This window comes from Herpailurus yagouaroundi, unplaced genomic scaffold, assembly GCF_014898765.1.
Source record: "Herpailurus yagouaroundi ecotype Mexico unplaced genomic scaffold, PumYag 29, whole genome shotgun sequence".
NCBI lineage: Eukaryota > Metazoa > Chordata > Mammalia > Carnivora > Felidae > Herpailurus > Herpailurus yagouaroundi.
Genome location: NW_024412377.1, coordinates 51,807,686 through 51,834,264, shown reverse-complemented (window position 1 = coordinate 51,834,264; position 26,579 = coordinate 51,807,686). Strand labels below are relative to the sequence as shown.

The window sequence follows — 26,579 nt, the reverse complement described above, 5'->3', positions numbered from 1 at the left end:
CTCATTGTGCCTATTCTATAGACAAGGCACTGTACTAAGAGCTGTCGTGGATTATTTGCAGTTAGTCCTCATGCCAGGTCCATGTGGTAGATATTACAATGACTCGTATTGACAAGGAAACAGAAGCTGAAACTGCACAGTTTTAGGTAAAACACAATTCCTTTAAATCGTAGCAGCTAAATCAAATATTTTTCAAAACATTATATACTTTAAATAAGCCTATCTGCAAAATTGGTCCCAGCCCATGGTCAGCTGCTTTGTTCGGTTGATCAAGGGTCAGTGCTGGCTTTGAGTCACTTCCAGTGCTAGTTTTGCCATTTTCACTGTGACCTTGGGTCAGTTATGTGCCCTCTCTGGGCCATGGTTGAAATGTTCAATAATTTGCCGAGGTCACAGAACTTGTAAGTGGCAAAGCCCAGGGTTTAAACCCAGGTAGTGTAGCCACTATATTTAATCATTATAGTGCAGTATTCAATAAGTGTTTCTGACATTTCTAAGACCCTCCATCAACCAATCTACCCAGATCTAGGTAGGATGCAAAATACTGACCCAATTGCATTGGCTGCTATCTTTAACAAACTCCAGCGAAAGTCCGTAAAAATGAAAGTGAATGCCTGAAAGCTTACATAGACTTCTTTAAATGTGAAGGGCAAAGAAGAGGTAAGAAGGTCCCTCCTTAGTGCTGCATCATTTGGCCTAAGATTGAATCACTGAGCTTTTTTTCTCAGTCATGTGACAATTTTAATTCATGCTTCAAAATAAGAGGAATCTGGCTTTCATATTGATGTCATTTAGTCCTAAAAGCTCTTGATGTGAAAATGAAGCTGTCCAGTGGTTTTCAAATTTATTTTTAGCAGAAAACCCTTTTTTAAAAAAATGAAACCTTACATAGAATACCAGCATATAAAGTAGAGTCAGCTGGTGTCCATTATGGGCTGCTAAGGCATAATAATAATGATGATGGTAATAATAGCACCAAGTCCTTGCTAAGAACTTGCCACATGCCAGGCACTATTTATTCTGAGACCTGACTCATGATAACTCATCTAGGCCTTACAACAACCCTATGAGGAAACTGAGGCACAGAAATGTTAGATAATTTGCTCGAGGTCATAGAGCTCAGTGTGGGCATCAGGCAGGCTGCCTTAAGGGCCCATGACTTTTCCCATGCCACTGCTCTGCTGTTCAACTCCGGTTCACTACAGCTGCTTGCAAATGAGAGCAAGCACTACAGAGCTGTGCCTTTGCAGCTTATGACTTGGGGTCATATTGAAACGATTGTTCGATTTTACTATCCGCAGGGACTTAATACATGTTAAATGTCTCACCTGACTGACAGTTACACAGGCCTGTCATTGTATCTCACTCTTAGCTAGTCTGTCTCTGAGGTGCTTCGTTGGGTCTTTCAAAGAAATATTCATGTCTGCCTCAAAGCATAAATTTTAAGGCAGAATAACCCAAATGTTAGTATCCAAATTTGGTGGAAATCTTTCCAGCCTTTAGGGTGGTTAAATACAAGGGGAACTGCACTCATCCAAGGGGGACGAGGGCAGTAGCCCACAAGGCACCTTCAGGGAACCTTAGGCTCTGGTAACTGAACAAGAAAGCCATGGTTCTAGCCAAGGATAGCATGCTTGTCTGCTTTCTCTGGGAAAGGGAGAGAATCTAATCCTGAGCTGGGGAGAAAGAACAGATTCAAAAAGAGAGCCAACTCATGGGAGTATGGGGTGGGACAACACACCAATGCTGGGCTCTGACCCTACAGCCAATGAGTTTTGAAGCACCCTCTGAGAAACTGATCCTGGCTTGCTTGAGATGTGCAGAGGCACTGGTGATACCTGGTTTGTCAGGGACCAAACGTATGGTATTTAATTTGCATGAATAGGCTGGGGCTGATGATACAAATAATAATAAGGTAAACCTCTCTGGAGGTTGATTTTCTTTACACTTTATTGATAAAATATAACATCTAAATAAAACATGGAACTTAAACATTAAGCTTCTAGGGGGTTGAACCAGAAAAAATTGTTCAACCTTGGAATTATTGACATTTTAGGCTGGATGATTCTTTGTTATAGGAACTATCCTGGGCATTGTAGAATAATTAGAAACATTTCTGGCCTCAACTCACCAAAGGCCATTAGCATGACCCGACCCTCCCCCAATTTGTGACAATCAAAAATATCTCCAGAAATTGCCAAATGACTCCCAGAAAATAAAATCCAGTACAAATCAAAATAAATCCCAGTACAACACTGAATTACATGATTTCAGAAGTGCCATTTGGCTACAGTCCTATGATCCCTATGATATTTCAGATGTTTTCTATAAAAAGTCAAACTCAGTAGATTTCCCCTACTGTTAAACTTGTCCTTTATCTAGATGCCCTGGTGGATACATTGAGGCCAAGGGCACAGTGGTTTGCCATCACTCCAGTTGCTCTTGGGTACTTGACCTCAAGTCAGTTACTAAAAAAAAAATTTAGCTCTAATAATCCCTCACAGGTTCACCTCTCTCACCACCTCCTGTTGCTTCCAACTGCACTGATCAGCCCTCCTCTTCCTGTGAATGTTAAACTGGAAGAAACATAAAAATAAATGTCAAGTATCTAGGCTAAGGCTAAGTCACCCAGACAAGCTTTCTCTTATCAAGGAGAATCATTTATTTTTTTACCTTATATTTGTAAATTGTCTTTTTCTTATTGACTTTCTCCAGTAATTACTACTTAATTAGTTGAGGGCTTAAGTCACACACTGTTTGTGAGCATAGTATTGAAGAGTTTGAGTTCCATAATCAGACCACAGCCTAGGTTTGAATGCTGGCTCACTCATCCATTAGTTCCAGAAACTCTTAGCTTCAGTTTTATTATCTACAAAGTAGGGACAGTAATAGGGCCGGTTGCTAGCAGGATTTAACAAAATGGTATATGTATTCAGCAAAGTGGTATGCATATAGGAAGCATTCGATACATGCTGTTATCCCTAGCATCATCACCATTATAATTATTTGTAATTATCACTCCATTCCATTTGCTTCTATTTCTGCTAGAAGTACCTAGAGATCATGACTTCAGGCAACCAGGGGATTGCTTTAAGAACTTTTGTAGAGGGGTGTCTGGGTGGCTCAGTCGGTTGAGCGTCTGACTTTGGCTCAGGCCATGATCTCATGGTTCATGAGTTCTAGCCCCGCATCAGGCTCTGTGCTGACAGCTCATAGCCTGGAGCCTGCTTCAGATTCTGTCTTCCTCTCTCTCTGCCCCTCCCCCACGCGCTCTCTCTCTCTCTCTCTCTCTCTCTCTCTCTCTCAGTAAATAGACATTAAAAAAATTTTTTAGGGGCGCCTGGGTGGCGCAGTCGGTTAAGCGTCCGACTTCAGCCAGGTCACGATCTCGCGGTCCGTGAGTTCGAGCCCCGCGTCGGGCTCTGGGCTGATGGCTCAGAGCCTGGAGCCTGTTTCTGATTCTGTGTCTCCCTCTCCCTCTGCCCCTCCCCCGTTCATGCTCTGTCTCTCTCTGTCGCAAAAATAAATAAAAAAAATAAAAAAAATGTTTTTAAAAGAACTTTTGTAGAAATAAACATTTTTAAAAGAAAATGAAAATTTATGTCAGCATCCCTTTTTAATCACCAGCCAAAATGTCCATGATATCTACAATGAACTCATCCAGAACCAGAAACCAGGAAGTCAGGCCCCCACAAATTTCCCTTCTTTCTTTTCTTAGGCACCTACATAGGGCCTCCCAACTCCACCTTGCCTTTTCCACAAGTAGCTACTGCCATCACCTGAAGCTGCTACACTTGACTTCAAAATGACAGGGGAGAAAAGATCTTGTTTCCTTGGTGATATTTATTTGCTCAGCAGGTAAAAAACAAACAACAAAAAAAAAAAAAACAAGGTCAAAGAGGTGAATCTCAGGTGCTGCCACAGTAGCTCTTGCCCCATTATCACCATCCAGCATTAACTCCTTGCTGCCTGTGTCCAGCATAAGGGAAATAGCCCTTTAGGATTTAGGGGCTCAAAAGTCTTGCAGACGTCTTTTTTTTTTAATCTGCAAAGATTTAAGTGTTTACCATGGAGTGCTATTTCTTCTATGTATGTGATCATCAAAGAGTGGCCTGGGTGGTGGCTTTCTTTGTATGTAATTTGTATGCAGTGTGGTATCATGCCTACATCCCCTGTTTGGAATTTGAATCCCAGCTCTGCCACTTACTAGCTGTGAGCAAAGGATGGTCACTCTACACATTTCAAGACACTCTCCTTTCCAGTAGTGCAAATGGTCCCTGTGCTAACTACCCTTGGAGAGACAGAGGTACATAGCATCAACTCCGTTATACCAAGAGTGAGAGAGGTTATTAGTCACTTAAGATGACATATCAGTTTGTCATGGATCAGAAAATAACTCTAACAAGTTATCTGACCCATTTGAGCTTCAGTTTTCATATGTGTAATTTTTCAGCCCAGGGTTCTAAGGATTCAGTTTGTAAACAATGCTTATGACACAGCTCAAAGCCTGGATCTAATAAATGCTCAACAAGTGGTTCTGAAAAGAATGGTTATTTAGATGAAAATAATGGTGGTCTATGAAAAACAGTATATGAAAAGGCCTCTACACTAGCAATTAGGACCACAGGTTCATCTCATTATCTTGTGTGACTGTCTCGATGTCTGCAGCCTAGTTTCCGATTAGGCAAAAATGGAGTTAACATTATCTGCTTCTAATTGCTTAGAAAGAGAATGAAAGGCTCAAGGAACTAAACTATAAGACAGTATCTTTGAAAATTGTAAAGTGCAAAACAGGTTTAATTAATAATAATTTTCTCGTTCTTTGCATGCTGTTTTTGTTGTTGTATTTGATCCTGGCAATGGCTATCAACAAGCTAGTTACCCGTAGACCCTTCTAGCACATTCCTAGACAAGGAGAGCCAGCTAGAAACCCCTGCTGAAGGCAACTCAAGGCCGAGTCAGATTGGGACCCAAGTCCTGACCTCAAGTCTGGTTTCTTTCTCACTCACAGAATGCAAGGGGCCTTAGAAACTCTTCCCATTTTCCCCCTCTGGATCTCATGGCAAGGGTGGATATACCGACTAATGACATTAAAGAGAATGAGAGGCATCAAGTGATTCTGTGTAGCCATTCTGTTTGCTAAACTTACAGAAGCATTTCTTCAGAGCTATTTGTCTTTCCTTCCTTTTCTAGCTCTTCAGGGTAAAAGAGTATTCAGCTGCTGACAGCTAGTGATGTGCTTACCCTGTGAACAGTTCATGAAGCGTGACTGCTTCCCAGAGAGCTGTTTGTACAAGCCTGGGAGAGGGCTCAGTCCACTAATGGAGGCAGCAAAGACTGCCTGCAAAATAAACATACAACTTCTTAAAGATCATTACTGTATTTTGAATATCTTCCTGGTAGAGGCTGGGGCAAAGGAAGGGAGGATTGGGGAGGCCATTTCTATTGCAGGACCTTATAAAGTCCCATTGCAATAAGAGCTGAGTGGGCTCTTGAGCTGTCAAGGGATGGTGATCTCCTAAAGCAGATCAGCTGCATGTCAGGGATCGAAGTCAGGTAAAGGTCTAAAGTCATTCACCACTGCTACTCCTTGTCACAAAACTCAACTGGAAAAGTGTAATTAGTGCAAGCACTCTTCAGACTCCAGGGCCTCCTGCACTTTTCCATAGCTGAAGTTAAGTAACTTGAAGACAGGTGGTGCCAAGATACCATTGCCTAATTTGGCACTTGTTTTGAGCTGAGACCATGGGCCTTTGCTGGGCTGATTATAAAAGGGAAGAAAAATCAATCTGGTACTAGGATTGTTTAGCATTGGAAAGAGAACACTAGAGGCGAACCTGATAGCCCTTCAGATATTTGAAGAGAACTCTCAGGAAAAAGACAATTTTTTCAGAGTGGTTTCAGAGAGCAGAGAGAGGGCCAAAAGTAGAGGTCACAACAAGATGACCCTGCATTTGGAAAATTGACAGGTCAGTGGTCCAAAACGGAATGGAATGCTTTGTGAGCTAACAAGTTCCCCACTTGAAGCATCCAAGCATGGAGTGGTTTACAAACTGTTCTAGGTAGCCTTAGGGTTCTCTTGAAGTTCAATAAAGTCATAGCATATGTAGGAATTAGCTTTGACAGTTGGCCCTGAAACAAAAATCATATTTGGTTGAAACTACTTTTGGAAATCCTTTAAATTGCCCATAAAATACCTATATATCTGTGTGATTTTATTTTTTACAACCCTGGACAATTAAGGCTGGATTGCCCCTGGGGACTTTGTGATGGAAAATGTGTATCTCTAGAGACCGGAATCACTTTCAATGGGATCAGATGCTTGAGGTTTGAAGGAATAGCATCTATTTGTGACTCTCACCAGAGCATGAGCTCTGTGAGCAGATGGAATAGCAGGAGGAACTACCTATGTTATTTAAATTGATGTACATTTAGGTGTGTCTGAGTGTGTGGCACATAAGATTGAGAGTGCTAGTCAAAAACTAAATATGCTGCTAGTTTATGACTCTCACAAAATGAGGGCAGAAGTGAAATCTGGGTGAAACTATAGCATCTTTGCTATAATTGTAAAGGCTCTTACCTCGGTCTTACATGCTAGGATCTTTTCCCCCAGCTTCAGTGAGGTATAATTTGAATATAATGTACTCACTTTAGATTACAGTCTGGTTTTAATAATTGTATATAGTTCTGTAACTGTCATTACAATTAAGATACAGAACGTTTTATCATCATTAAAGCTTCCCTTGCACCCAGGCTCCTTTGCAGCCAATCCCTTCACCTTCTTCTTGGCCACTGGAAACCACTGATCTTCTTTCTGTCACTACAGATTTCCCTTTTTTGAAATTGCATATAAATGGAGTCATATTGTATATAAGTCTTTTGTGTTTGACTTCTTTCACTCAGCATAACATTTTTAAGATACAATCACATTGTTGAATTTATCAACATTTCATACCCTTTTATGACTAACAGTTCATAGTATGGCTATATGACAACTCTTTATTTATCTGTTGATGGACATTTAAGTTGTTTTTAGTTTTTGACTATTATAAATAATGTAACTAGAAATATATACATGCAAGTCTTTGTTTTCTTTTCTCTTGGGTAAATACCAGGGATTGTTGGGTTATTTGGTAAGTATCTGTTTAACTTTATAAGAAACAGCCAAACTGGTTTTCAAGCCAGCTATCCTATTTTGCTCTGGCATCAGCACTATAGGAGAGTCCAAGTTATTCTAAATTCTTCCCAACACTTGATATTATCATTCTTCAATTTTATACAACTTAATGTGTGTAAGTGGTTTTAATTTGCATTTCTCTGATAACTAATAGTATCTAGTACTTTTTCATGTGTTTGAGAATTGAAGGAATCACAGCCATTCCACATGCTTGTTTTCAAGTGCTCATTTTATCTTCTTTTGTGAAATATTTGTGCAAATATTTTGTCCTCTTTCTAAATTACGTTGCTTTTCATAGTATAACTGAGTTATTAAGTGTTCTTAATAAATTCAGGAAGCAATCTCTCACATAAATGTTTTGCAAATATGTCCTATAATAGTATGTCTTGCTTTCTGGTTTTCTCTTTGTATTTCAAAACACAAAAGATTTTAATTTTGTCATGATCTAATTTGTGAATATCTTCTTTTAGAGTTTGTGCTTTTGGTGTCTTATCTAAGATATCTTTACCTAACCCAAGATAATAAAGATTATCTCCTATGTTCTCTTCTGGGATTTTGTTGTTATTTCTCTTATATTTTGGTCCATGATTAATTTCAAATTAATTTTTGTGTATAGTGTAAATAAGAGTCAAGATTCATTTTTTTTTTCCCCACACAGATATCCAGCTATCCCAGCACCAGTAGTTAAGGAGAATATCCTTTCCCCATTGAATTACCTTGGCACCTTTGTCAAAATCAAATGACTGTGTAAGGGTCTATTTCTAGGTTCTCTATTCTGCTCCACTTCTCTAATTTATGCTAATACCACACTGTCCTAATTACTTCACAGTGAGTTTTGAAATCAGGCAGAGTAGGTCCTTCAAACTTCATCTCTTTCAAGATTGTTTTGGTTATTCCAGGTCTTTTGCACTTTCACATAAATTTTAAAATTAGTTTCACAGTTTCTTTAACAAAATTAAGGTTAAGGTTTTGATTGAGATCTCACTGAGTCTTATAGATCATCTTGGGAAGAATTCCATCGAAACAACATTAAGTTTCCCAATCTATGAACATAGTATTTCTCTTCATTAATTTAGGCATTCTTTAATTTCTCTTTCCAATGTTTTGTGATCATACGTAAGTCTTGCACATCTTTCATTAGATTTGTTCTTTAGTATTTTTAAGATATTTTAAGTGGATTATTTTAATTTTATTTTTCAAGTGTTCATTGTTACTATGTAGAAATATAATTGGCTTTTGTATACTTACCACATATTCTGCAATCTCTTAAATTCACCTATTCTACCTTTTAGGACTTTCTAAATATGCTATCATATTATATGCAGATGAAGACATTTTTATATCTTGCTTTTAAATCTGTATGACTTTTAATTTTCTTGCCTTACTGAACTGCTTAGCTATACTAATACATAGTTGAATATGCTGTGAGAGTGGATATCCTTGCCTTAATTCTGACCTTACGGGAAAACATTTAATCTTTCACTATTGAATATGGTATTAGTCGTAAAGTTTGTATAAATATCCTTATTGGGTTGAAGAAAATCCCACCTGTTCCTAGTTTGCTTAGAGTTTTTATCACAAAAAAGGTGGATTTTATTTTTTTTTCCTGCCTCTACTGAATTGATCATATGGGTTTTCTTCTTTATCCAATTAATATGATGAGGAAAATTGATTTTGTGTGTTAAATCCAACTTTGACCTCCTGGAATAAATCCAAGTTGATCATAATATACTTTCCTTTTATATATGACTATACTTTATTTACTAATATTTTGTCATGGATTTTCAGCCTATGTTCATGCAGGATATTGGTACATAGTTTCCTTTTCTTGTGATGTATTTGTCTGTAATACTGAATTTATAAAATAATTTGAGAGGTATTCCCTTCCCTTGTATATCCCAAAGGAGTTTAAGATTTCTTTTCTTAAACATTAGGTAGAATCCACCAGTAAAGCCAACTGTGCCTGGTTCTTCTTTGTAAAGAGATTTTGATTTTAATTCATATTTTTAATTGACATAGGAGTATTCATTTCTTTTTGTTTCCTCTTGTGTACATTTTTATCATTTATGTCCATTAAAGGATTTGTCTGTTTTCAACAGTCAAATTTATTACCATAGTGTTTACAATATTCTCTTATTACCATTTTATGTCTATAGGATATAGTGCTCAGTGATATTGGTATTTTATTTTATCTTCTTGAGCAATCAGATAGTGATACATCAATTTATTGACTTTTTTCAAAGATCATTGATCTTTTGGTTTCATTTCTTGTTTGTTTTCTGTTTTGTGTCAAATTTTTATTTCATTGATTTCTATACTTATGTGGTTTTTTTTAATGTTTATTTTTGAGAGAGAGAGAGACAGAGAGAGACAGAGACAGTGACAGAGACAGAGACAGAGCATGAATGGGAGAGGGGCAGAGAGAGAGGGAGACACAGAATCTGAAGCAGTTTCCAGACTTTGAGCTCTCAGCACAGAGCCCTACACCGGGCTCCAATCCATGAACCATGAGATCATGACCTGAGCTGAAGTCAGATGCTTAAATATTTAGGTTTATTTATTATCTTTTTCCTTCCTTTACCCTGGGTTTACCTTGGTGTTTTTCTAGTTTCTTAAGGTAGAAACCTAGGTCCTTGATTTTTAAATCTTCTTTTTTAATATAAGCAATTGAAGCTATAAATATCTTTCAAAGTACTCATTTAGCTGTATCCCACAGATTTTGATGTTTTATTTTATTTTTTAATTTTTTAAATATTTTTAATGTTTATTTATTTCTGAGACAGAGAGAGGCAGAGCATGAGTGGGGAAGGGGCAGAGAGAGGAGACACAGAATCCGAAGCAGGCTCCAGGCTCTGAGCTGTCAGCACAGAGCCCGAGGCGAGGCTCGAACTCACAAACCGTGAGATTTGATGTTTTAATTATTCAGTTCAAAATGTTTTTTTCCTTATTTATTTCTTCTTTAGTACACAAACTATTTATAACAGCATTGTTTACTTTCCAAATACGTGTGACTTTCATAGATAGCTTATTGCTATTGATTTTTAATTAATTCCACGGTGGTTAGAGAATATACACTGTAGATGTGCCTGAGTGACTTAGTCAGTTGAGCCTCCAATTCTTACTTTTGGCTCAGGTCATGATCTCGCAGTTTCATGAGGTCAAGCCCCACAGTGGTCTCTGCATTGGCAGGGTGGAACCTGCTTGGTATTCTCTGTCTCCCTCTCTGTGCCTCCCACACTCATGCTGTCTCTATCTCTCTAAAAATAAATAAACTTTTAAAAAATCACACATTGTATGATTTCAGCCTCTTCAGATTTATTGAGATTTGTTTTATGACCTAACATATCCTGGTGAGCATGTGCCCTTGAAAAGATTGTATGTGCTAGCAGTCATTAATAGTTCTATAAATGTCAAACACACAAAGGCGATTGATAATAATGCTCAGATATTCTATGTCTTCACTAAGTTTTTGGTTAGTTCTGCAAATTGCTAAGAGAAAGGTATTAAATTTCTAACTGTAATTGTAGAATTGTCTATTTTCTCCTTTAATTGTTTGCTTCAAATACAGACTTTAAAGTCTGTTTTCAGGCTCATATATATGCACGATCATATCTTCCTAATAAATTGATACTTTAACATTATGAAATTTCTCTCCTTATCTTTGTCTTGAAATCATCTTTTTCCTGATATTAATATGGCCACTCCAGTCTTCTTATACTTGCTGTTTTCATATTTTATCTTTATTCTCATACATTTATTTTCACCCTGTGTCTATTTATATTATTTTTATGTTAATTTTATTTGTAATTCACTGATTTTTACCCATTCTGACAAATTCTACATTTTAATTGGGGTGTTAACTTTCTTAATATTTAATGTAACTTTTATATGGTTATGTTTTAGTCTACTATTTTGGTATTTATTTTCAAATTGCTCCCTCTGGGTTTTGTTTTATGTTATTGTTGCTCCTCTGTTCCTGAAAATTTGGGGATTCTTTTCATAATTTTTAGAATTCCATTTTAATTTTTCTCTTGTTTTTTTAGCTACACTTCTTTATATTATTTTTTTGGTAGTTTTACTAGGTCTTAAAGTATAAATCCTTAAATTTTAATGGTCTACTTAGAGTTAATGTGTAACATTTCACATGAAATGTAAAAGCTTTGCAATCAAGTCCATTTATTCACTAATTCTATCTTTATGCTATTGTTATATGTATTACATCTACTTACATAAAAATCCCAGAAGGCAATGTTATTTTTTTCCTTATGCAGGCACATGTATTATAAACAAATTAAGAAGGAAAAAGCAAAAAAAATACACTTTTTTACATTTACGCAGATATTTACCATTTGAGATGCCTTCTTTTCCTTTCTGGGGATTTGAGTTTCCATCTGGTGTCACTTTGCTTTAGCCTGAAGAAGTTCTTTTAGTATTTCTTATAGTGCAGATCTGGTGGCAACAAATTCTCATAGTTTTCTTTTAGATGAAAATGTCTGGTTTGCTTTACTCTTGAAGAATTATTTTTGCTGCTTTCATAATTCAGTTTTCCCCCCTTCAACTCTTTAAGGATGTTCCAATCTTCTTTGGCCTTTAATCAAGCCATTGTTCCCTTATATGTAATGTATCATTTTTCTTTGATTCCTCTCCAGATTTGCTCTCTTCTTTGGCTTTTCATAGTCATTGACACATGTATGTGCCTATGGCCTTTTTCATGTTTATTCTTCTTGGGTTTATTGAGTATCTTTGTAAATTTATCATTTGTCAAATTTGGGAAATTTTTGGCCATTATCTCTTTACATATGTTTTATTCCCCATTCTCTGATTCTTGTCCTTCTGGGACTTCAATAACATTGATGTCAGACTACTTTATATTTTGTAACAAGGCCCTGAGGCTCTCCTCATTTTCTCTCTGTTCCTCACACTGGATAATTCTTACTGATTTATCTGCAGATTCACAAACTTTTTTTCTGTCTTGTCTATTCTCTGTTGTCTGTCCCATGAATTTTTTATTTCAGATATTTTATTTCTGGTTATAGAATGCTAATTTTTTGCATTTTTATTGTTTTCATATCCCTGCTGAGATTTAAAAAAAAAAATTTTAATGTTTTTTTTATTTTTGAGAGACAGAGACAGAGCTCAAGAGGGGAAGGGCCAGAGAGAGAAGGAGACACAGAATCTGAAGCAGGCTCCAGGCTCCGAGTTGTTAGCACAGAGCCCGATGTGGGGCTCAAACTCACAAACCGCGAGATCATGACCTGAGCCAAAGTCAGACACTTAACCGACTGAGCCACCCAGGTGCCCCACCCTGATGAGATTTTAAATTATTTATTGCAAGCATGTTTTCTTTTATATCATTGAAGGTGGTTATAGCTTTTTTTAAAATTTTATTTAAATCCAATTAATGGTTTCAGGAGTAGAATTTAGTGATTCATCACTTACATATAACACCCAGTGCTCATCCCAACAAGTGCCCTTCTTAATGCCCATAACCCATTTAGCTTATACACCAAGCCAACACCCCTCCAGCAACCCTCAATTTGTTCTCTGTATGTAAAAGCCTCTTATGGTTTGCCTCCCTCTCTGTTTTTATCTTATTTTTCCTTCCCTTCCCTCATGTTCATGGTTTAGCTTCTTTAAATTTTCTGTGTGCTAATTCCAAAGTCTGAGTCACCTTGGGATTAGTCTTAGCTGATGGGTTTTTCCTTTTAGAATTAGTCACATTTTCCCTGGTTTTATATGTTGAGCATCCTGGACACTATGAATGTTAAGCATGAAGATTCTGGATCCTGTTATTTTTCCACAAGATAGACTTTTTTGTCTTTTAACAGGCACATACTTTGTTGGAATTTAACTGTAAACTCTTTTTCTTGAACAGCAACTCCCATCTCAGGTCAAATCTGTTTGTTTTTAATGGATATTCTTGGAACCTATTCCATCATGCATAGTTCAGGAATCAGCCAGAGATGTGAGCAAACAGAACTTGGGGGTCCCCTCTCTGGCTTATTCCTGTTTGAAATCATTCCTCTTTCTTTCTACAGTGAATATGGTTTCCCTAGACCCAGTCCTCTGGCTACCCATGTCACAAAGACTGAGATTTTTCCACAAGCACTCTTACCAACTGCTCTTCACCAAGTGTATTGCCCCCTCCCCACACCTCCTCCTCCACTTCTGCATCTTTTTGGTGTTAAAATTACTTCTATTGATAGGGAAACTTATTAACACATAAAGCTTTATTTGTATTGAGTTCTACTCAGGTTAGGTTTGCCAACATTCCATTTCTTAAATACTTCTTTATCATTTCTACCAATCTCTCTTTACATTTGATCTTCCTCTCATTTTGAGTTCCTTCTGTAGTGCTTCTTTGGTTATTCATGGTTATTCATTTCCTACCATCTAAATCCTAACTCAGATTCCACTTTGAAACCTTCCATCATTCTATCCCCAGTTAACACCATCTCCTTTGAGTAACATTTTTTACATATAATGTCTTTTTGAGGTAAAGGTGGGATTTTTCCCCCTCATAATTGGCCTAAACTCCATGGTCACAAGAAATATGTCTTAGGCAATTATTTTTTATCCTCCTCATAATTAAAGTCAGACAGATAAAGATTAAATCCAAATTGTGCTTCTTATTTACTGTATATTTCTAACAAGTTACTTACCTCTGTAACTTCAGTGTCCTAAACTGTAAAATAGACTTAACAATACCTGATTTATGGGGCTATTTTAGGATAAATAAAATTATTTCCCTAGTACAAATACTCTTTTATTCTTTGAGTGTTTTATACCTTCTTTTTCCTCAAATTTCCAATGCCTCTGCCCCTTCTTCATTTTCACTGAATGAATTTTTGCTTCTGATTTCACTGAGAAAAGTGTGAAATAAGTAGCAATGAAAAAGAAACTTTCACACATTCCCACCAACTGATCTACCTTTGTACTTACATCTATGTCCATTTTCCCTCTTTCCTCTTGTGAAATGTCAACACTGCTATATAGAGCGATTCCTTCATTTGTGGACTTGGTATAATTTTTTTTTTTTTACTCAAGGACATTGTTCCTGTGATTGTTCCCTTTCTATCCTAGGTCATCAGTTTTCCACCTCTACTCAGTTGCCCCTACTAACATGCAAACACGCTGTGATGTCTTCTCTCCTTAAAACAAAATGAACTTCTTTTGACCTCACATCCTCTCCATTGGCCTATCCCCTTTTAACAGTCCTTAAGAGATCCTTTCCTTGCCCCCCCCCATTTTCTGCTAGACCAATGTAATTAGGCTTTTCTATCTATCAACTCATGAGAACACTTCTCATTAAGAGTTTCATATTGGCAAATCCAATAATCAGTTATCACTCCTCATTCTTCACTTTCTTCACTGGCTTCCAGGATTCTATTCTTTCTTAGTTCTCCTTTTACTTCACCAGCCATTCTCTTTTCATCTTTCCGCTTCAGTTCTTAGGATACTTCATTCACTGTCTAACTGATCTCATATTGTCCCATTGCTTTAAATAGTATCTATACATTGATGACTTGAAAATAAATATCTCCAACCTAGATCTCTTCTCCAGATTCCAGGTTTAAATAACTAGTTGCATACTGGCTATTTTCACTTGGATAATTAATAGTTATCTCAAACCTACTTATGCAAAACTGAACTCCTTGCCTTATCTCTCAAGCCACCTCCTTTCATAGTCTTCCCATCTCAGTACATAATAACTCCATCTTTCCAGTTGCTTGTATCAAATATTGCACTCTGGTTCTTGACCACTTTTTCTCTTTCATCCTGCATGCAGTACATCAGGAATTTTTTTTAGGCTCTTCTAAATATATCCACAGTCTGACTGCTTATCATCTCTAACCCTAGCTTACTGGTCTAAACTACCATAATCCTTTAAGTAGCAACATTATTTTAGTAACCTCCAAACTGCTTTTCTTCCATTCTTTTCTCCAGCTACACTGGTCTCCTTGTTCTTCTCAAAAATGATAAGCATGCTTCTGCTTCAGGGCTATACACTGGCTCTTTTCTCTTCCAGCAGTTCTCCTCCCTAAGATATTCTCATGGCTTTACTCCCTTACTTCCACTTTCTGTTCAAATGTCGCCTTCCCCTAGAAATTTTCCCTGAACTCACCACATAAAATAGCAACCGTATCTTCATTAACTAGTCCCCTTACCTTGCTTTATTTTCCTCCATTGTACTTATCACTCTCTGAACTATCATATAGTTCTCTCTCTCTCTCTCTCTCTCTCTCTCTCTCTCTCTCTCGCACACGCACATGCACACACACACACACTTGGTGACAGAGGGTAGATTTTGTTGCCATATCCTCAGGGCCTACAACAATGCCTGACATATAATAAGCACTCAGTAATTATTTGTGATTAAATGGGTGGATGAGTAATACAAATTGAGGTCTTATCTCAATACCTGGAGTATAGTTAGCACTTAATAAGTCCTAGGTTTTATTATCAGGCACTTGATAAATATGTGTTGAATAAATAGATGAATTTGTTCAAAAGTAGCTAAAAGAATGTTAACTATATTCAGACAGAACCATCATCTGCCTCTTGTCTTGTATCTCACCTCCTGATGACTTCACCAGATTCTCCATCCAGAAGCTAGTGCCCAGGGTCCAGAAAACCATTGCATCATTCTTGTGAAAGATCCCCTTAGTGTAAACTTACCCTCGAACACTTACAAAGGCGTCAGGAGAAGCTATCTGCTCACTTGCCAGAGAGATCCCCTGTGCAAAGCCAAACTCACCCACAGAGGTTCAGCTCAGATATGGCCTGGCTGGTCATTATGACAGAAGGCTGGGTCAGAACCACACAGCTGTTATGAACTTAAACATTAGAAGCATTTTTATTCCCCATGTTTTCCTGAGACCCATACACTGCAAACAAGGTGGGTTCATCTCAGTAGGTATCCTGGGTTTATGACTTTTAATATTTAAAAGTAACTGAAAATAATAACAGAGACTATTGTTGAGTTTTTTTTTTTTTAAATGGAACCTTCTACAGCTTTGCTATAGTTTCTATAGTCAGAATTGACTATTGGTTAAATTTCTTTGCTTTGCTTACTTCCAACTAGAGGAAATGTTAAGAAGGCATTTATGGGAAGGTTAATAGGGTCTCACACAGTAACCAAGGAGAGGTTGTACCCAGGCCTCTGGGAGGGCTGGGGTCAAGGCAGCCCCAGGGACAGAAGTCCAGGATGCTTTCACCAGTGTTCTGCCATTAGAATTACCACATGTCAACTCCAAGCCTAGAAATAATTTGACTGGGCCAGCTGATTTTGAGAAGCTCTCAGGCCTAACCAATTGTTCCAACCATTTGACCGGAGCGGGGAGGATCATAGAAGAATCAAACATGATACTGGAGGTAGGAACATTGTAGTTTTCAGAAAAGAAAGAATAAGTGGACAAATATCCTCGAAAATGCCTCAAACGCATAAGGGAGAGTAGAGGACAACTTAGAGGAGCTGCTTTGTAGGCAGCATACACATGCAAAAGAAAAATGCTTTGCCAACTCAGTCATCTGAACTAAAAACAAAAAAGTATTGATTTTTCCCAGCAGCTCATTCAAACTTGAGCATTTGCAACACCTGTGCATGCTGTATCTTACATGCATCATTACAACTCCCATCAAGCAGGGGGAAAGTGCTTTGGGAAGCCAAAGAATTAATTTCCATCTTCATCATGTGGTCTTGGGCTTATGATTTAACCTTTATTTGCCTCAGGTTCCTCATCTATAAAATGGGAAGAGTAATATTTTCCCAGACAGGTAAGAGTGAAGTGAGATAGCTGGTGGTACAGTGCAGAAGTTAATAAAAGAGACCTTAAGTCTAAGCAACTGCTCAAGCCTCACCTTCTCAGAGCTGTACACTCTGCATCTCTAAAACAAGGACAGGTGTACCCAGTGTGGGCTTTGTCAGCATTAAAAAATTTATACAAAGCACTGTGCATAGAGCCTTATATTTCAAGGACTTAAAACCTTGGTTAAAAGACTTTTTTAGGTAAGTCATGGTACTTTGAAAAATGTAAAATACCTGTGGGGGCACACTTAGTTTTTGATATTATCATTGTCACCATTACTATTATCATCAGCATCACCACTGATTCAAGAAAGCACAGTAGGAGCAAGAATGAAGAAAGTACAACTTCAAAGTATGTTCTTATCTTTCTTCAAAAGACTCTTCCTTGCTGCCAAGTAAAATAAAAATACTTTGACTTGCTGGATAAAGCCATCTCCAGCCTCATTTCTTGCATTCTCTCCTTCCTGTTCCTACCGCTTCCCCTGCTGCATTTCATAACCCAGGCTCACTGGTTATGGGTCAGTCCCCAAATACACTTTATACTTAAAAATCTCTGGGGCTTTATTCTTGCCATTTTCTTTTCTTGGAAAAACACTTTCATTAATCTCTAGCTGTTGAAATTCTTATTTTATTTTCTTTAAGTTTATTTGAGAGAGAGAGAAAAAAAAAATGTGTGCGCACAAGTCAGGGAGGGGCAAAGAGAAGGAAAGAGATAATCCCAAGCAGGTTCCACGCCATCAGCACAGTCTGGTGCTGAGCTTGAACTCATGAGCCATGAGATGGAAACCTAAGTCAAGATCAAGAGTCAGATGCTTAACTGACTGCACCGCCCAAGTGCCCCTGAAATTCTTATTTTAAATCCCATATGCCCTCCTAGGCCCTTATTTCAAGGACTACCGTTGCCACCTTCTAAGTTATTCATTTACTTCTTAAAACTTTGCTTGTACCTTCCTTTATAATTAGCCCTGTTTTATTTAGATACTCTGTTTAGTTGTTTACATAACCCAATCTCCCACCCTGTTAAAAGCCCCATCAGGGGCAGGGGGCAGGAATGTACATAATCATTTTATAATCACTGCTAGCTAGCACAGTGGCTGACATATGGTAGAATACAGAATTGTTGCAAGGAAAGGAAAGGAAAAGAAAAAAGGCAGAAATACAGAGTGCTGTAAACTGCCCTCTGGGGAGCTCAGATCCATGATCACAACAAGCATTAGCACTGTGTTCTAATCAATCAAGCTACTCAGCCCAGCACGAATACCCAGAATTGGAAAAATAAGCTTCTTCTGAGTATAAGCTTCTGGAGGGTTTTCACTCTTTCCATGCTGGCAATCACAGAATTTCCCTAAAATCTAAAGCCTTAAGGGACCTAGTGATAATTTAATTCAGTATCTGTATATTACACATAAAGAAACAAGCCCAGAGAGCTTTAACCTCCAACCCCCAAAGGCATTAAGCAAGTGAGCAGCAGAGCTGAAGCTAGGATCATGGACCCTCTGTGCCTGCCATGTGCACACCATCCTTCCCTAGCTCCCACCTGCTGTTTTCAGGTTTTACCTGATTTTCATTTTCCTGGGTTTGACCCCTGACTTAATGCTCCCAGTCCCTTGCTGGCCCAACCCAATGTGACAATGGTTCATTCTAGGGGCTTGTTATTTATACAAAGAGAGGTACACAGCCCAAAAGCATGAAGCAGCCAGCAAAGGGACTGAGTGAGCCCACAAAGTTAGAGAGGAGCACAGTCCCTAAGCCCACCCTCACCTTTGACACCAACTTAAAGTTTGGAGGTGCCCAAGACTACCCTTATGGTTGTTAATTCACTAGCAGGACCCAGAACTCACTGTAAACTGTTAGACTCATAGTTATGGTTTATGACGGGGAAAGGATACAGATTAAAATCAGTCAGAGGAAGATTCAGGAGGCAGCTTCCAAGAAAGTTCCAAATGCAGAATTTCCATTGTCTTATTCCCACAGAACTAGGGATAGTGTTAGTTCCCCAACTTCAATGTGTGACAATACGCACAGAGTATTTGCCAACCAGGGATAATCCCCCTGCCCTTGGTGTTCAGGGTTTTCATTGGGGATTCATCATATAGACACAGTTGGCTGCCCACATGGCTAATTTCAGTCTCCAGGCCCTCTGCATGCTGAGCTGATACTATGTGACCCAATGTTCCCACCCTAAATCACATGGTTACACTATCTAGCATAACCTAACATCCATAGGCAAACAAAACACTCTCACACATGACTTTCTGGGGCCTTAGACACTACTTCCCAGAAGTGGAAGGAGAAGGGCAGACCTTTTTCAGGCAAGGTTAAAATCTTTGGAGCACATACTCTTTCTGAAGCCCCGACCCTCACTTCAGCAAAGCATAGTGGGAAATGCATGAACTTTGGAGTCAGTCCTGTGTGCGCTGTCACTTTACCCACATAATTTCAGCCAGATACTCACATCTTTAAGCCTGAGTTTTTCCCTTTGGAAAATGAAGATTAAATACCTATCACTGGCAGCGTTTGTAAGGATCAGAATTAATGCTTTTAACATACTTCATGTAATGCTCATGTGTAGTGGGTACCAAATAAATTAATAGCCTTCTTTTCTTCAGTCCTTTCTTCATCCTTTTCTCTCTCATGATCTCTCTTTCCCTCTCTCTCTCCCTCCCATATGATCTCTTTCATTCTCCTTATCCTGTTTCCTTTTCCAACCTTTCATCTTCTCTCAAGATAGGAGGATGCCACTTCAGTGTGCTATGAATAAGGAAATGCCAAACTCAGAGGAACGAAATCCTGCAAGCAGCAGCCTTGGGATATGCTGCCCCCTAGAGACAGCTGGTGATGGTATCTGTGGGACAAAGCCAGCTGTCCCAGGCTGGGATGAATAAGAGCTAACACATTGTAATAACTTAGCTTCACTCCAGATCTGGTGTAAATTGAAGATGAAAATGTGTTTTCCAAAAATAATCGAGCTGCTACAGATGTCTGGGCCTGTTTCACCTTTGGTTATACAATAGTCTTGCTTGGGCTTCTCTTCTGGGTTCACAGGGATGGCTGGGCTCACATGCCAGGGAATTTTCCTAAGAAAAGCTCTGCACTTCTCAGTAGCATTAGCAACCAGTATGCCCACTGCACAGAGCAAGAGTCTAAAGCACCCGAGAGTAACGTTGACCATGTTATGAAGTCAGGTCTTAGCGAGACCACAGAACTCACACCATCCTGAGCCACATTTGTACATCTTTCTGAGGCTCCCTGATGCTGCCTGGAATTATTCTAGGGTTTAGGAAAGGGAATTCTTCTCCAGATTCCTATTCTGTGGTTGAGATCAGCCTTCTGTGTACACTTTCCTTCAAAATACCTTCTCCTGAAGTGCTACAATCATAAAGAAGAAAATCCAAATAATGTCCTGGTTCAGGACCTCTGTTTTCAGACTGTTAAAGATCTGAGTCACAGGTTTTGCTATTTCCTTCTCTGCACCTCTTCCCACAAACGTGGCACTTGGAATGGTCAATGATAAGGAGACTTTACATTTTCTGCTTGAGAATCTCATGATAAGCCTGTGAAATAGTCCCAGGCCATAAAAACTGGGTAAGATAGTTAAACATCAGTGCACTGCCCTTATTTTACCTACAAGGTCTAGAGAGAGAAAGTCATTTCTCCAAGGTCACAGACATTCTTAGTGAGCTGAGTGGGTGACTAACTAATCTTGGGTAATGAGTAAAGACTGAACTGAAGTGAACTAAGCAAAGATTTTGCTTTCAATGTCTCTGGCTATTTTTATACCTGGCCTCTCTCATTTCGCTTGAAATTATATTTCCCCTTTGAACATTCCTTCCTTCCTCTACCTTATTTGTAGTCATTCTCCCTCCTCTTCCTCCTCTAAATCAGGTATCATTACGTTTTTCAATCTTGATATTTTTAAAATTATCAGGTCAGAGGAATAGGGCCTCTTCTTTAATTCATTAATACAGCAAATATTTATTAGGTGCCTTCTACACACAAACTATTCTAGGCAATCTTAAAAACTGGAAAGGACAAAATACACAAAAATCGCTACCCTCATGCAGTTTGTATTTTAATAGTGGGAAGCAAGTAATAAGAAAACAAAAAATAGTAAAAACATCTATAAAATAGTGATAAATGTTTTGGAGGAAAAAAAATCTAAGGAAGAATAACAGAGTTTTGAGGCATAGGGGGCTTGCAGTTTATGGTGGCCAGCTAAGTCCCCTGTGAAAAGATAAAACTTGAGCAAGAATCAGGTGATCAAGGGAGCCCAGCAGGTACCAGGACAGAGGTAACAGCAGTCTCTTGGGCTCTGAGGGGCACATGCCAGGAGTGCCCTAACAACAACTAAGAGGCAACAGTGGCTGGAGCAGAGTGAGTGTGAGGGGAGGGGCCTTAGAGAGTCAGAGAAGAGAGGAGCAGCCAGAATGTATAGGATCTTCTGTTGCAACTGCAGAGTAAGGAATACAACCAGAAGGGAACTTCAGTTACTTTGACTTTTGCCCTGAGCATATAGGAAGCCATTGGAAACTTTTGAGTTAGAGTCATGAAATCACTTGATTTATATTTTTAAGAACAAGTATGGCTATTCTTTTAGGAACAGACTTTAAGGAAGAAATAGTAGAAATGCATAGTAGAAATGCAATCAGCATGGTGTTTATTGCAACAAGCCAGTTCAGAGATGATGGTGGTTTAGACCAGGGTATATCAGTGGTGAGAAACGGTTAGACTCTGGACACATATTGAGGCAGAAAAGAAGGTAGTATTTCCTGATTTCTTGTATATGATTGGATACAGGTTATAACATAGAGACAGACAAAGTCAAAGGGAAATGAGAATGACACAAAAGTATTTGGCCAACAAAGATGGGAGTTGCAATTTGGAAACAAATTATGTTTAATCTCTTTCTGCATCAGTTTTCTCATCTACCAAATGGGAAAATTAATTACAATTATAGGTTTATAAAAATTAAGTGAGGGACACCAGGCTGGTTTAGTCGGTGAAGCATCCAACTTTGTCTCAAGTCATGATCTCATGGTTGATGAGTTCAAGCCCCACATAGGTCTTTCTGCTGTCAGCCTAGAGCCTGCTTGGGATCTGCTGTCCCCATCTCTCTCTCTGCCCATCCCCTGCTTGTTCCCTCTATCCCTCTCAAAAAAATAAATAAATAAACATTTAAAAATAAATAAATGAAAATTAAATGAGTTGTTACAAGCAAAATGCTTAGAATTATTCCTGGTTCACAACAAGCAAGTGTTAGCTGCTATTCTCATGATTCTCCTCTTTTTCCTGCTTACTTCTTTCAGGAAACTAAGCATAGTCTGCCATAAAATCTTACTTAATTTTTTTGTCATCTACTTCCTTCACCAAAATGTAAGCTTCATGAGGACAAAGATCTCATGTGTCAAGTTCATACTATGTCATCATCTTCTACAATAGTGTTTCAACACCTTAACATATGTTTGATAAATATTTATAAGTGTGAAAAGATGGAACACTCAGCCTGCCTGGATTTCCCATGATGTCTTTGTTTGACATATGTACTATATGTTTCGTACACTCATAAACATTTACTGTTTAGAATATTTAGTCACTGGCATTAAGAAGAGACTTAAAAGGTGGACCACACATAAGTTATACAGTTCATTCTGAAAAATCTCCCTGTGCTACGCCTTGATGAAAGGAAAAGTTCTATCTAAATACAGAAATCAGCAGGAGCTCTGAGATTCTGGGCACCACAGTCCATGCCTGCTCCTTCTGAAACTGAAATCAATGCACCTGGTTGTTCTTTAATTAGTAGAGCTGTTGCCCTGCCTCCGCCCCCTGGTTCCGCTGTCAAGATGTCGCACATCTCTGAGCTGGCTTTCCATCCCAAGATGGTTTAGCTTGCTGTGCATGGCTGGAGGAAGGCAGGAAAAGGGCAGGGAGCCAATTAGATTGAAATGGAATCTGGTCTTTTGAGGCCCCTTGTCAGGGTGAAGAGTATTGGATGTTCCCAAAGATGACAGATGCTTCTTTATTTGGGTTGGTCTCAGGGGTTAGAGGTCATTTGTAAATAAGATTTGCTCCATTTGGTATGGCAAGTCCTTTTTTCTATGCCTTACTTTTTTCAGTCCCTGAGTCTTTTTCTCTGTGTTTGACATGCTCACTGCCAGTATAAAGGCCATTTGGTCTGGAATGAATATTTCAAATCCTTGGGAGCAGCTGAAGTAGCAACCAAAAGTTAGATAGGCTCACTGAGGAACCTATGTGATCAGTTCACATAATGCTAAAAAACAATCCAGTGTAAAGACAGGAGGTAGAACAACTGGTGTGATGGATAGATGGATGGATGGATGGACGGACGGACGGACGGATGGATGGATGGATGGATGGATGAATATATTAGTGAAGACTTAAAAATCATTCCCTCTTTTTTAGCTGAGAGGAGAGGATATATGCTAAATTTTATTATTTAGTCCTTATTTTGTTGGTCTAAGTAAATTTAGCCTTTATATAGATGGTTTTCCATGGAATATAATCTTCAAGTAAATAAAAATGCATTCTGAGTACAAATAAAACTTTTTATCCAAATAAAGGAATTTTTAATCCAGGTCGATGGACTCAAGTATCCATGAATTGCTTGAAATGTGCTTTTAAAAATATATTTAGTTAACAACCACTTATAAGGAAAAACTTAGTATGGGACAGTCATTGTTCTAATGTTTTAGATATATTATCTCATGTAATACCCACCTTAGATAAATATTATTACTAACCCCATACAAATAGTGTCATTGAGATACTAAGGTAAGTAGCACTTAGTAACTAGTAAATGGCAGAGGTAGGATTTTAACTTAGGTAGTTTGGATCTAATTGTATATACATGTTTTGATAGGTCAAGGAGAGGACATGGTTATAGAGTTGTTTTTGGTTTTGCCTTATAAAAGAGGGTATAGTGCAAAGAATCAGAGCATCTCATAAAATCCAAAGGCAAAGAGAACAACTAGCCTCACAATGCATTAGAACCAGAGACTATCAAGTCATCAGGAGCCTTTGCAACCATCTATCTGGTCTCTTAGCTTTTCTTTGTGTTTTCTCAGCAAGAGTAGCCTATGAACCTACACATCAGCTTAAATGTGACCCATCATAGCTGACCAACACACAATCACAGCTTCTTAGCCTTTGCTATCTGTCTCTCACATTTACCCTTCATCTGTGGTTCTAGAGATAAATAATGATTAGCCTAAATGGATAGAATTTAAAAGTTTAATTTCTAGAAGATTCATTGGATATTTTGAATTGCACTGCAGCAGCCTGTTCAGAACTGTGTGTTCCATGTTCCTTCCTTCATGCCATGATATTCATGGTAATGAACCTTGGCCTTGGAAAAGGCAAAAGTGTGGGCTTGAACCCAGGGATAATAGCACTGAAGATCTTGCAGAACCCACTTTATACCTTGAAACCTTATTTTCCCCTTTGATAAAATCAATATTATAAATCAGGTCAACATCACCATAATTACCTATGAATGTCCATTGCTCAGGAAGTGTTAATATTTGAGAGGGAGAAGAATGTCCCACCCCAGAATGTGCCACTTTGGCATATGGATTATTTAAAGCTGAATATAGTCAGGGCCTAGCAGACTAGAAATAGCTTTTAACCTCCCCCCTCAGCTGCCCAAAAGAATTTAAACAGGGGGTCTGTACTAGGAAGAGAGCTATTACCAGAGATAACTTTTTATATCAGAAGACTTACCTACGTGTCATGGCAAACATTTGTTTACCAAACATTTGCTCTTTATATCTTCCTATGAATTGTCTTCCTTCTTTTTGAAGTCTTAGATCCCTCTTCCTTTTCCTTACCTCAGAGTGGTATATAAGTCCCAGTTACCTGACTGTCAAGGAGTCTCATGTTTTAGTTTTTCTTCTGCTAATCTGTCCTATGTCAATTTAATTTTTAGATTAGCCAAAAAACCTAGAATGGGAGAAGGGAAAATATTTCCACCCTTACACATTCCATGAGGACAGAGCACCATTGTTCACAAATCCCTAGGTGAACACATGAATCCCTAAGTGATACATCCCAACCTGTGATTCAAAGAGAGCCATGTGTGTACATTGTCCCCAACTTATGAAAGTCCAAGTGGCAACTTTCCTATTTATACTATTTTTATCATAGGTAACACAGCACACACACATATACACTCACTCATTGGATGCCACAACTTGTATTAAAATTGGCCTACTCACTACAGCCAATGTAGGCACTCTTGCCATTTACCATCTGAGTGAATTGGCACCAATAATAAGAAAAGGCAATGGACTGAGTCGTGAAGTGGAATAATTTTTGATTAAGGCCTTATAAGCAGACATGCAAATCATATGCTTCTTTATCAAAGCTATAATTTTGACCAAGGCAACATCTTGCTTTAAAAAGCTGACAACAAATGTGGTGAAACATCAAAGGAGTTTTCAGCATGAGTAAAGGATAGTTTGAGCTCTTCAGGAAGAGGAGGCTATATACCCAAAGAAAAGATACAAATACAGAAAAGAATCAAGGCAAGAATCTTCCAGAAATTTCCAGAGTTGAAACTATTGAAGTAAGAGGCTAGCAATTGCAGAGTATTTTACACCACAAAGCAAGATCAAGATTTCCTGGTCAAAGCCTGATTGCAGAGGTTTTCAGTCATACTGACCCATAAGAAAAGTTTAGGAGGGTTGACTTTAATTTAAATTCAGTTCAAAGGACTCTGAAGCAAAGAAGATTGCTTAAGAAGCTTGTTAGAGAGATATTGGCCAAGATAGGAAGCCAGCATTTTCATTTCAACCTTCATTGCACTCAGATTTTTGTCAAGTCTTTTTTAAAAAAAGAAAGGAAATACGAGGTAGACTTTATATTCACTATTTGATTTTCACCTCTTTTTTTAGCAAAATATCAAAATTTTACTTTAATTTTTTATATATATAATTTATTATCAAGCTAGCTAACATACAGTGTAGTGTATACAGTGTGCTCTTGGTTTGGGACGTAGATTCCTGTGATTCATCACTTACATACAACACCCCAGTGCTCATCCCAACAAGTGCCCTCCTTGATACCCATTTCCCATTTTGCCCATTTCCCCCATTTCCCCCCTCCCCCAAGTCCTCCCACCCATCAACCCTCACTTTGTTCTCGGTATTTAAGAGTCTCTTATGGTTTACCTCCTTCTCAGTTTGAAAGTATTTTTACCCCTTCCCTTCCCCTGTGGTCTCCTATTAAGTTTCTCAAGGTCCACATATGAGTGAAAACATACGATATGTCTTTCTCTGACTATTTCATTGGCATAATAACCCTCCAGTTCCATCCACATTGTTGCAAATGGCAGGATTTCATTTTTTGTCATTGCCAAAACAGCAGAACAGATCAATGAATCTAAGAGCCATATTTTTGAAAAAATAAACAAAATTGATAAACCCCTAATCAGACTTCTCAAAAAGAAAAGAGAGAGGACCCAAATGGATAAAATCACAAATGAAAGAGGACATATCACAACCAACATTACAGAAATACAAACAATTATTACAGAATACTATGAAAAATTATATGCCAACAAACTGAACAACCTGGAGG

General features: G+C 38.2%; 1 protein-coding gene across 1 annotated transcript in view; it reads left to right on the top strand.

Annotated features, from left to right (window-relative positions):
* Positions 1-26,579, top strand: part of ATP10B (ATPase phospholipid transporting 10B (putative)) — a 274,165-nt gene that overhangs the window by 115,326 nt on the left and 132,260 nt on the right. The window lies entirely within an intron of this gene.